Genomic DNA, 10,170 nt, shown 5'->3' on the forward strand with positions numbered 1-10,170 from the left:
GTGGAGCGGCACCTGCCGCGGTGCCACGATGGCGAGGGGAGGGAAGTCACAGCCGCGGTCCCTTCGCCGGAGGACGCGGGATGCGGCGCCGGAGGAGGGCGCCCGGGGCGCAGGTAGCTGCGCAGAGAGACCGCGCAGGCGGGCCGGGGCCAGTGGACGCGAGCACCGCAGAGGCAGAGAGGAGAGGGGCCGAGCTGATGGGCGGCGGGTGTCTGGACTTCGCTTTCCAGGAACTGGCCCCGGCCCCCTGCCGTCCCCACCTGGCCACTTCCCAGCCGACACAAATAGCCACATCTCGCGGCGGAGTGTAGACAGAGGATGGCATAGGACGCACCGAGCCAAACCCGACCTGATGTGCCCGCGGAGATGGCTCTTTGGCCATTTTTGGTCCGTGCGGACCAAGTTAGGTGGTCGGACCCAGCCTGCCCCCTCTTGGTGGGTTAGGGCAACGGACAAAGTCGCCGTTCGAGCCGGTCCCCCACGTGATGCCGAGGTGCAATTAGCCAGGAAAATACTCTGCGCCGCGGGTTCAGGTTTGAGGAGCTAGTGCCTCCCTGGGTCTGGGTTTCAGGGGAGTGACTTGCCCAATAGTCAAGCCTGGGTGTCCGAGAGGACCCTGAGCACGAGGTCCCGGGGAGGGGGGCAGAGCCACTTTGACCTGACCCCTCTTCCTGGAAGGCGCAGGTTTGGGTCTGCGACCTGGGTCTGTGTGCGAAGGCTTTCCCCAGGAGCCCCAGGGCATCTGGGGGCTCCTGCCGCCGAGGGAGCACGTTGGGAAGCCTTGACCTCAGTCCCGCTCTGCTCTCACTGGTCCTGCGACCTTGGGAAGGGTCAGGTCACTGCTAAGGTCAGACTAGCGCTCTTACTCAGGCGCGGACATTTCTGTATCCTGGTGGCTGAAAACCCAAGCCTTAGAAAACGAGAGGAACTCACCTCCTTGTCGGGGCGAGAGAGGGAGGGCCCAGGCGCTTCCCGGTTAGCGGATTGGGATCTTCCATTTCCGTTGGCGACTGGGCGAGGTGAGGTTTCATCATCTGTGTGTAGTCTAGACCAGCGGTCCTCTGGCTCCGATGGTTCTGTGGCTGGGACTTGTGGGCGCGGGAGGGCCTAGGGAGACCTTGCCCTTCCAGATCGCACCCGGAGGCTTTTGTGCCTCACTGGACCTCTGGGGTGGAGAGGGCGGGGCTGAGGGAGAGGAGAGCCAGGTAATGACAGTGCCAGCTCCTGCAGTCGAGCGCACCCAGGGGGGTGTGGCTGTTATTTCAGGCAGAAAAGTTCAGAACTGTGGGCTCCTTGGGTCCCTCTCTCTGACTCTCAGAGCACACGTCATACCCAGCATGCTCCAAGGTGCAGTCAGACAGTGGCTGCTCTGTGCTGGGCTGGGCTTGGGGTGCAGAAGGCCTGTCCTGCCTCCCAGGGCGGACTCTCGCTGGGGAGGAAGAAAAATCTGCCAGTGGAGAATAAAGAGAGTCTCACTGCTGTGCAGAGAGGTTTAGAGAAGGAACTTGGCCAGAGATGGCATGGGTGGCCTTTAAGCCATGGGAGTCTGTGTTCAAATCCTGGCTCCGTACCTCCAGCAGTGAGGTATTTCGTACCTCTAGCAGTGAGGTATTTCTTAACTTTTTTTTTTTTTTTAATTGCAAGAGGATGTATGCTCCCACCAGAGAGAGACAAGAGAGAGAGAGAAAGCATCTCCCAGTGGGGTTGGTAAGCTGCAACTCCTTCTCCAGTTTTCCATCCTGCGGGATTTGGGGCACACACGCCAGGTGTTTGGGGACCACGGTTGGGCCTGTGGGATGGCGCTTCCTTAACTGTCAGGCTGTAGGGTGGTGGGCCCAGCTTTTCTCAACCTCTGGGCCTGTTGTCACTGGCGTGGGCACTGGATCACAGCAGCAAGCATTGGCTGTTGTAGTTGTCACCACCATCACAGGCAGGGGCCTGGAAGCTGATGGGTGGGCCGGGGTGAGGGATGCTGTGAACCCAGATGCAAGGTTGTCTCAGCCCCTCCTTAGCCGCCATGCAGGTACCCTGCCTTCTGGGCAGGCCCCCTTTCTGCCAGGGATGTCCCCCAGGTTCACTGAGGAATCTCGGGAGAGGAGATGTCTCCCTGCCTCTCCTTCTGGGAGTGGCTCTGATGTCTTCAGAGCAGACATCCCTCTGGGCTGATGGTTCCCAGGAAGGACTGAGGACGCCTGCGTGGCCTGCGAGTGCGCGGTGTCCACGGGGTCTCTGAGGAGTGTGGAAATGTGTATTGTGCAGAGACACGCATAGGTGCTCGTAGATTTTGAGTTTGGGGGCACCAGAATAAACATGTACCTTAGTTGCATTTTTGAAGTCCTTTCATTGTCAGTCACAGGGCGGGTCCTGTTTTCAAGCCCATCCCACCTCCTTCCCCTGTGCTCCCCTGCCCATACCCAGACTGTTTAGGAGGAGCCTCAGTCCACTCCAGTGTTCCTGGAGTCGAGGGTCCGCAGAGTGGAGCTGTGCCAGAATAAGAGCCCGACACCTGGAGGAGGTCACCTGCTCGACCACAGGACCCTAGAATGTCACTTGCAGGGGCCTGGCAGTCTTCTATCCAGCCCCATTAAAAATTTTTTTTTAAACTGTATTTATTTATTTAAATTTGACCAGAGAAGGACAGAGTTGGGGGGTGAGAAAGCAAGCCACCAGGTTCAGGCCTCGAACTGTGGTCAGCCATGCCGGAGTCCAGTGCCCCTAACCACTGTGCCACCTGCCGGCCCCCAGCCTCGTGTTTGACAGTGAAAGAAACTGGACCCCGAGGTGTCCTAGTCCTGCGCTCGCTAGTGCCTCGAGGCTTGACCGAGAGACCAAAGCAGGGTTCTTTTGGACTGCCGGGAAGTCATGACACATTTTTACATAGAAAAACAGGAGAATACATCAGGACTTTCCCAACCACCCAGTGTTTTCATGTCTACACGTACTGACGAAATCGTGGTGGTCCCGGCCTCCTCCTTGGACTCGGGAGAAAGGGGCAGTGGTCCCTGTGCTTCTGGGGAGGGGGCCGTTGTTTCTGTAGTAGTCCTTTCCCCTGTCTGCTCCCAGACTCCTGCAGACCAGTGAGGGTGAGGGAGGCTTGAACAGGGGCTGTGACACTGGCCGCCCCTCCTTGCCAGGCCTCAGTAGATGTCGAGTCTGCTCCGACCTCAGGCTGGCGGGCTGTCTGAGTGCCAGGAGATAAGGAGGGGGTTCAGAGTCTGCTAACCCGGGCCTGCCACCAGCCAGGGCCTCGTTCCCTCCCAGGTGCAGCAGGGCAGCCCCACCACAAGGTCCCCAAGCCCCAGCTGCGTCCCAGAGGGGCCCCTGGTTGGGCTCAGCAGAGAGGGCGCTCACGGGGCCCTTTGACCTTCACAAGGACAGATCAGCCTGCCAAGGGAGCCTGGCATGCTCAGCCCGGGGGAATGTGTTCCTGCCGGGCAACTCGGGCAACTCGAGATCTGGCTGTTTTCAGCCTCGCTTCTTCCTCCAGTGGCAGGCCCGGAGAATTTCGGGTTTGGAGGAAGGAGAGGTGACTGTCCCACGTTTTCTACCGTCATAACCCTGTGGCTGTCTCAGTCAGTGCACTCGGGTAGTAGTTGATCACAGTATCAACCAAAAGTTGAGAATTGAAAGTGTATACATGTTTTAGATCATTTATTTTATTGTATGTGTATATGTTTTTATCCACTGAAACTGTAGTCAGGGTCAGGGCCTGTTCTTTCCGTCTCTACATCCTCTAGTTAGACCGCAAATGGTTGTGTTTAAAAATCACAGCTAAATGGGACCAGCAGGTGGTACAGTGGTTAAAGCACCGGATCCCACATGGCCAGCTCTGCAGTTCGAGTCCAGACCTGACTGCCTGCAAAACATGCCAGGCATGTGTGCACGCATGCCCCATAATCCTGAGAGGGGACTGGGGGAGAAGGGATTGCAGTGTGGGTGTCATTGTGAGGAGCAATCTCTCTCTCTCTTTCTCTGTCTTTCTCCTGTGAGTGCACATGTCCGATAGCAAATAAAAAAGATTAGTGATTCTCAAACTTTTTGATCCTGAGATCCCTTAATATTGTCTCTTGTGTGGTCATATCTTGATATTTACTATATTAAAAAACAAGACACATTTTTTAAAGGATTATTTAATTTTATTTGTTATTATTAATTTTAATTTGACCAGAGAGAAAGGAAGGGAAAGTGAGAAAGCAAGCCACAAGGTCTGGGGCTTGAACTGTAGTTGGACATGCGGGAGTCCAGCGCCTTAACCACCATGCCTGGTGGCCCATCTACTGGCCCCCCCAAAATTAAGACAAATTTAGAAATAGTTATCAACTCATTTGAAACAAGAAAAATAAGGTCATTACATGTTAACATTAAAAGCATATCTTATGGCACTGGCCCTATAGCTCTGCAATTAGAAGAGCTGGATCCCACGTGGTCAACTGAGGTTCGAATCCCAGTCCTTATGACTTGAAAAACACACTGGCCATGTGTATGTACATTCCCAAAATTCTGACGGCATGGAAAAATGGAGGAGAAAGGACTGTGTGACCATGCTCCATGGGGGGGGTTGCTCCCCTCCCCCCCAGGGCACATGTGCCCTCTGGCCAATAAAAGAAAGAATGGCAGCATCTTTATATTTTTCAAAATCATGTATTTTGGGTCCAGCAGATGGCTAGCTGGTTACATCAGTGGACTCCCACATGGGTGACCTCAGTTTGAGTCCTGGACCCAGTGGCTTAAAACTCATGCCTACTGTGTGTGTGTGTGTGTGTGTGTGCACACACGTACGTACGTACATACATGCGTGCGCCCCAGGTCCCAGGAGGAGGATGGAGGAGAAGGGACTGCTGTCTGGCCATCCCCACCCCCACCCCCTGTGGGAGGGAGGTGGTTTTTTACTTTCCCTCTCACCGTCTTTGTCTCTTTCTCTGGTGAGCGCATGTGCCCAAAGGCAAAAACCTCTACAAAAGAGAAAAAGAGAAAAAGAAAAAAAATCTTATTAATTTTAAAATGATGATTTATTGGGTGGTGATAAGATACTAGATGACATTAGGTATAATTTAAATTGCTGGTAAGAATTCGGTTATGAGGCCCCGAGGACAAGCTGACTTAATCTCTGGAAACACATTTATACCCTGAGCTTCTTCCTGCAGATTCTGGAAAATTCTAGACCATACAGGCACGCACTCATCATGTTGCATTTAATCTCTAAAAAATGAGAGTGGACACATTTTTAATGTCTTAATATTATACTAAAAGTGGTTTAAAATTATTTACTTAGTTTTACTTATTTAATTTCATGTATTATTATTTATGAGATTTTGCTGTTGACCACATGTGCTCACTAGAGAGACTTGGGGTCGGAGGGGAATGAGAAAGCAAGTCACCAGGTCCAGGACTCGAACTGCAGTCGGCATGTGGGAATCCAGTGCCCCAACCACCACACCACCCAGTAAAAGTTTTTACCCCAGGGACCCTAGGTATCATCTAAGGGGGAAAAAAAAAAAAGTTGAGTAACTCTCAAACTTTTTGATTCTGGGATCCCTTAATACTACCTTGTGTGTGTGTGTGCGTGTGTGTGTGCGTGTGTGCATGTGCGTGCGTGTGTGTGCGTGTGTGTGCGTGCGTGTGTGTGTGGTCGTATCTTGATATTTACTATATTGAAAAATTAAGACAAATTTTAAAAATTAATTAACTCATTTCATACTTCAAAAATAAGGCTGTCGTTACATGTTAACATTAAAAGCACATGTTATGGCACCAGTAGATCATGTAATGGTTACGTTGCTGGACTCTCACGTAGTCGACCACAGTTCAAGTCCCATGGCTTGAAACTCACGCAGGGCGCATATATGTGTGTTCCCAAAATCCCGAGAGGAGAATGGAGGAAAAGGGATTGTGGCGTGGCCATCCTCCCTGGGGGGGCTTTCTGTCTGTTTCTCTCTCTCTCTCTCTGTCTCTCCGGTGAGTGCACGCACCCTGTAGCAAAAATCTCTCAAAAACAAAGCAAAACAAAACAAAAAAGCCTCAAAAGTATATCTTATGGCACTGGCCCTATAGCTCAGTGGTTAGAGGAGCTGGGTCCCATGTGGGTTCCAGAATCACTCTTCTAGATCAGTTATTTTAATTTTCATGGAAATCAGAATATTTTCTTTCCGCTTTCACATTTTAGTTTCTACTGAAATAAGTTACAGTAATAAAAAGAAATGGAACTGGCCAGCCATGGCAACACAGCAGTCACCAAAGCTCTGCAAGGCCAAGGCCATAGAGAAAGGCTCCGGGTTTGAGTCCTGAGGCCACTCCTTGCATGCTGGGCCTGTGCGAGCATACCCTGGACCTGGGCTGGCTGAGGCTGGGGGTGAAGCGTGGCACGACACCCTGTCGAGGCTGCCCCATCTTCTATCTTTCTCGTGGAAGAAATAGATAAAAAACAGTGAAAGAAGCAGTGGTTATGAATACAATTTGGAGAACAGCCACAAATGCCACTTGACAGGAGGACCCTCAGTGGTGAGGGCTGGGGCCTGGCCACCTGGAGGGCCTATTTGCTGCAGGAGGGCAGGAGGTGTGGAGGGGCTTGGCCAGTGCAGTGGGGTTTGGCTGAGAAAGCGGCTCCTTCCTGAAGACTAGCCAAATACTGTCTCCATCCCGAGGATGCTTGTGAAATCGGGGTGCAGGAGAGCTGAGGGCCTGCGGGAAGTCAGGGGCGGTTGTGGAATTCATTAAGCCCGGAAGAGCAGGACGGACAAGAGCTGTTTTCAGGGGCCAGGGCAAGGAGAGGCGATTCGGGCAGGAGTGCTCGGAGTAAGCATCCTTAGTCCTGGGACACTGAGTGCGATTTGAAATAGGAAGAAGGGAGAGTGGCAGAGAGCTGGCAGGTTGGTCCACGCAGGCCAGAGCCGCTGATGCAGGAGGGAGAGGCAGAGGCTGGGAGCTTGGGGCCTGGCGTCTCGGAACCCTGAGCTGTCTGCCTCGCTGAGCCCGACTGCTCCATGGTAGCCTCCCCCCGTCCTGGGTCCAGCCTCCTGACCTGCTTTGCCTGGAGCAGGTTCTCAGCGCCATGTCCATCCCTCCTGCAGCAGTCTGTAAACCCCCTCCCAGCCTCCCTCTCGGCCTGCAGGAGCACGGAGCCCCTTCCCACCTTCCTTAACTCAGCCCATTGAAGGCTCTCCCACTGGCCCGCAGCGGTGGTCAGCCGTCTCCCTCTCTAGAATAGATACCGGGTCATTGGAAGAGCCACGAGGTATTTTTCTGTGTTTTTCTATGCAAAGATGTGGCATGACTTTTCCAACAACCTAGTAAGTAGATGAAATCTCTTCCAGAATCTACCCGTGATTAATGAACTATTTCACGGAATCCCCCGAATGTCTGTTTGCTTATCTGTTTTAATTGCCGGAGAGAGGGAGAGGGCAAAACACCCTCCAGTAGGTGGGGCTGAAGCGGCTCTGCTCTGTGGGGCTTTTGGGCACTCGTGCCCGGTGTGTCTGAAGCGGCTTCTCAAGCCATCAGGGTTGGGATTCGAACTGCACGTTTGTTCAGTCATAGGGAATCTGGCTCCCTTAACCACTAGACCCTTTTTATGTTCATTCATTGGAATTCTATTGTAAGGAAGATTGACACTTTCCCTCCATGTATTTATGTATTTGATTGTATCCAGTTGTATTCTAGGGTTAAAAATCTAATACTGTCCTTCTTTCCTTGTGGCTCAGACTGTCCCAGCTGCGACTGTTCTGAGAGTGCCTTCACGTTGGACCCTGTGTTCTGCTGGTAAGCTCTTGTCTTTTATTCGAGCATTCCCTTAACTTCTAGTATCATGAGATATTTCAGCTCATCTTGTCGTAAGGTGCCCAGTCCTAGAGTCAGCCACTCGCCCAAGAAGTGCCGTTCCCCTTTGGAGAACGGTGTCTAGAAACGAGACCGGCCTCCTGTGTGTGCTCACAGCGGCTGGGATTATGTACCGTTGCCTCTGGGCCTTCCCGGTGGACAGCTGGGAGCACGCGTGCCCACCGAGCCTGCGCACGCGAGTCCGAAGCTGTGTGTGTGGGTACTAACGACATGGGTTTATACCACCACCTCTTACTCTAACCCAACGCTACCGCATCCGCGTAGTCTCTCCCCTCCCGTCATTTCTAACTTCTTTCCGCAGGAGTGAAAACCCTCACAGCTGTGCTTAGCTGGGGCCCGGGTTATATTCTAACTGTTTTGCTATTGTTAGGACACTGACCTGGACCGATTTCCACTGTGGACTATAGACTTGTTTGACTTGACTCAGCCTTCTATTTATTTATTTAGTTTTAAGGATTTTGCCATTAGGCACACACACTCGCCGGAGAGAGGCCCTGAGAGGAAAAGTGACAACTCCTCAGGGAGGGTGGCCGTGCTGTGGTCCCGTCCCCTCCCTTCTCCTCTGGGGATTTTGGACATGGTCGCACATGCACCTGGCATGATCCCTTCCCCTCTTTTTTCTTTTCTTTTTCCCGCTGGCATGATTTTCAAGCTGCCAGGTCAAGGACTTGAACCACGGTTGGCCATGTAGGAGCCCAGCGCCTTAACCACCACGTCACCTGTTGGCTCTTTGACTCAGCCTTTCAATGAGAGCGTCTGGAGGTAGATAAGCGTGTGATCCGTCCCCAGAGCCGCCCTGGGATATACCGAGTGCAAGACCCCGTGCACCTTGGGGTACCCCTCTGGCACGCACAGGCTGCACTGTCCTCTGCAGCTCGCTGGTTTCCTGTCGGTTGCATCATCTTAAACATGCTCATGTCCCGTCCCAGCTACAGAGTTCCTTGTGTGGTGACAACACGCCATATCCTGTTGTTGGAAGCTGGGAAGGTCAGAAACAACCCTGGCTCGTTTCCATGGTAACCTGCCCGTGGTAGGTGTGTTTAGCATGGTCAGGGGGTCGCTCATGGGAAGTGAGCTGAACAGGAAGGAGTGCAGAGACCTGGCACAGCCTGGTCCCACCTGGGACCAGGACTTGCCCTGCACTTCCCAGTGACTTGCAGTCTGCCTGTGTCTGTCTGTCAGCCAGGCAACCGCTAGTACAGCACACCGAGTGGCTTAAAACAACACCCACGTATCATGTCACAGTTCCGCAGGGCTCAGTTCTGCACACCGCGTGACTAGCGTCTTCACTGAGGGTCTCACGGGGTACATATGCTGTCAGCTGGAGGTCTTATCTGGAGTTGGGGCCCCTGAGGCTCGCATGTCATTGCAGAATTCAGCTCCTTGTGGCCATAGGGCTGAGGAGAGCCCCTGCTCCCTCTTGCTTTGCCGGCCGGGCCACTCTCCTTTCCTGGAGACCTCCTGTACGTGCCACGCGGTCCCCTCAGCCAAGCATGGCAACCTAACCTCTCTGCCATGTCGAACCCTTCTGCTTCCAGGCTCCCCTTTACCCCAGGTTTGTTTGCTTATACCACGAGAGAGAATGTACCCCAACAGGGCCCTACGCTGTCACCATCCACGCCCTAGCCAGCCCTGTGTCGTGGGGACGCACATGCCCAGTGTGTTCAGGGAGGTCTCCGAATGTGGGCGTGGACCCCTTCCATGTGGCTTGTCCTTACAGAGCACCACTGGTCCCTTAAAATCTCACTCTCCTGAAAAACTCTCTTTCCTCGCGATGTAGTATGTGCGTGTGTGAGAGAGAGCGCACCTTCCTCAGGGTCTGGTCACGCTGGGATCCCTGTCCTCCAGTCTTCCAGCCTGTCAGGTCTTCGTCACGCTCACGCGTGCCTGACATGTTCTGGCTGACCGGGCCGAGGATTCGAACCGTGGTCACCGCGAGGGCTCCAGCTTTTCTTGAACAGCATGTTACTGCTGCGCCGTGGAGCTGACCTTCTTTAAATGCTTTTGACATGAGGAGTCCATCCCTTGTAGTGGCTCACTGGGTTACTGGGCCCACGCAGGGTAATTTCTCTGTCCTGGGGTCCGTTGACACCTGCAGCTTCCCTTTGGCCAGATAACATAACTGTTTACCCTTCCCACGCACAAGCTGCGGTCACCGGGGTCATCTTTTCCTTTGGCCAACCAGAGCGCCACGTGGTGAGGCCTTGGTTTCAGCCCCAGCGCCTTTGCCCGGCCAGTGCCACGGCCACCCTCACAGCACCCCATAGATGCGGGGCTTCAGACACTAGAAACGTCCTCTCTCACCGACGTGGGGGCTGGAAATCCGAAGTGGAGGGG

At 53.6% G+C, this 10,170-nt stretch overlaps 1 protein-coding gene and 1 long non-coding RNA gene across 3 annotated transcripts in view; one reads left to right on the plus strand and one right to left on the minus strand.

Moving 5' to 3' along the window:
* Window positions 1-1,675, minus strand: part of LOC106735719 (uncharacterized) — a 2,404-nt gene extending 729 nt beyond the window's left edge. The window contains exon 1 of the long non-coding RNA XR_001370970.1: window positions 934-1,675. This is a non-coding gene — a long non-coding RNA (uncharacterized LOC106735719). The remainder of the gene's footprint in view (window positions 1-933) is intronic.
* Window positions 1-10,170, plus strand: part of SLC39A14 (solute carrier family 39 member 14) — a 55,168-nt gene that overhangs the window by 4,650 nt on the left and 40,348 nt on the right. The window contains exons 1-2 of one of the 2 annotated variants that reach the window (XM_014590880.2): window positions 1,689-1,707; window positions 7,698-7,755. The gene's annotated coding sequence lies outside the window, so the exon portion shown is untranslated. Of the gene's footprint in view, window positions 1-1,688; window positions 1,708-7,697; window positions 7,756-10,170 lie in introns of those variants that run through there. The other variant, XM_006156459.3, reaches the window with a different exon arrangement.

Source organism: Tupaia chinensis, unplaced genomic scaffold (genome assembly GCF_000334495.1).
Source record: "Tupaia chinensis unplaced genomic scaffold, TupChi_1.0 Scaffold000494_1, whole genome shotgun sequence".
Classification (NCBI taxonomy): Eukaryota; Metazoa; Chordata; class Mammalia; order Scandentia; family Tupaiidae; genus Tupaia; species Tupaia belangeri.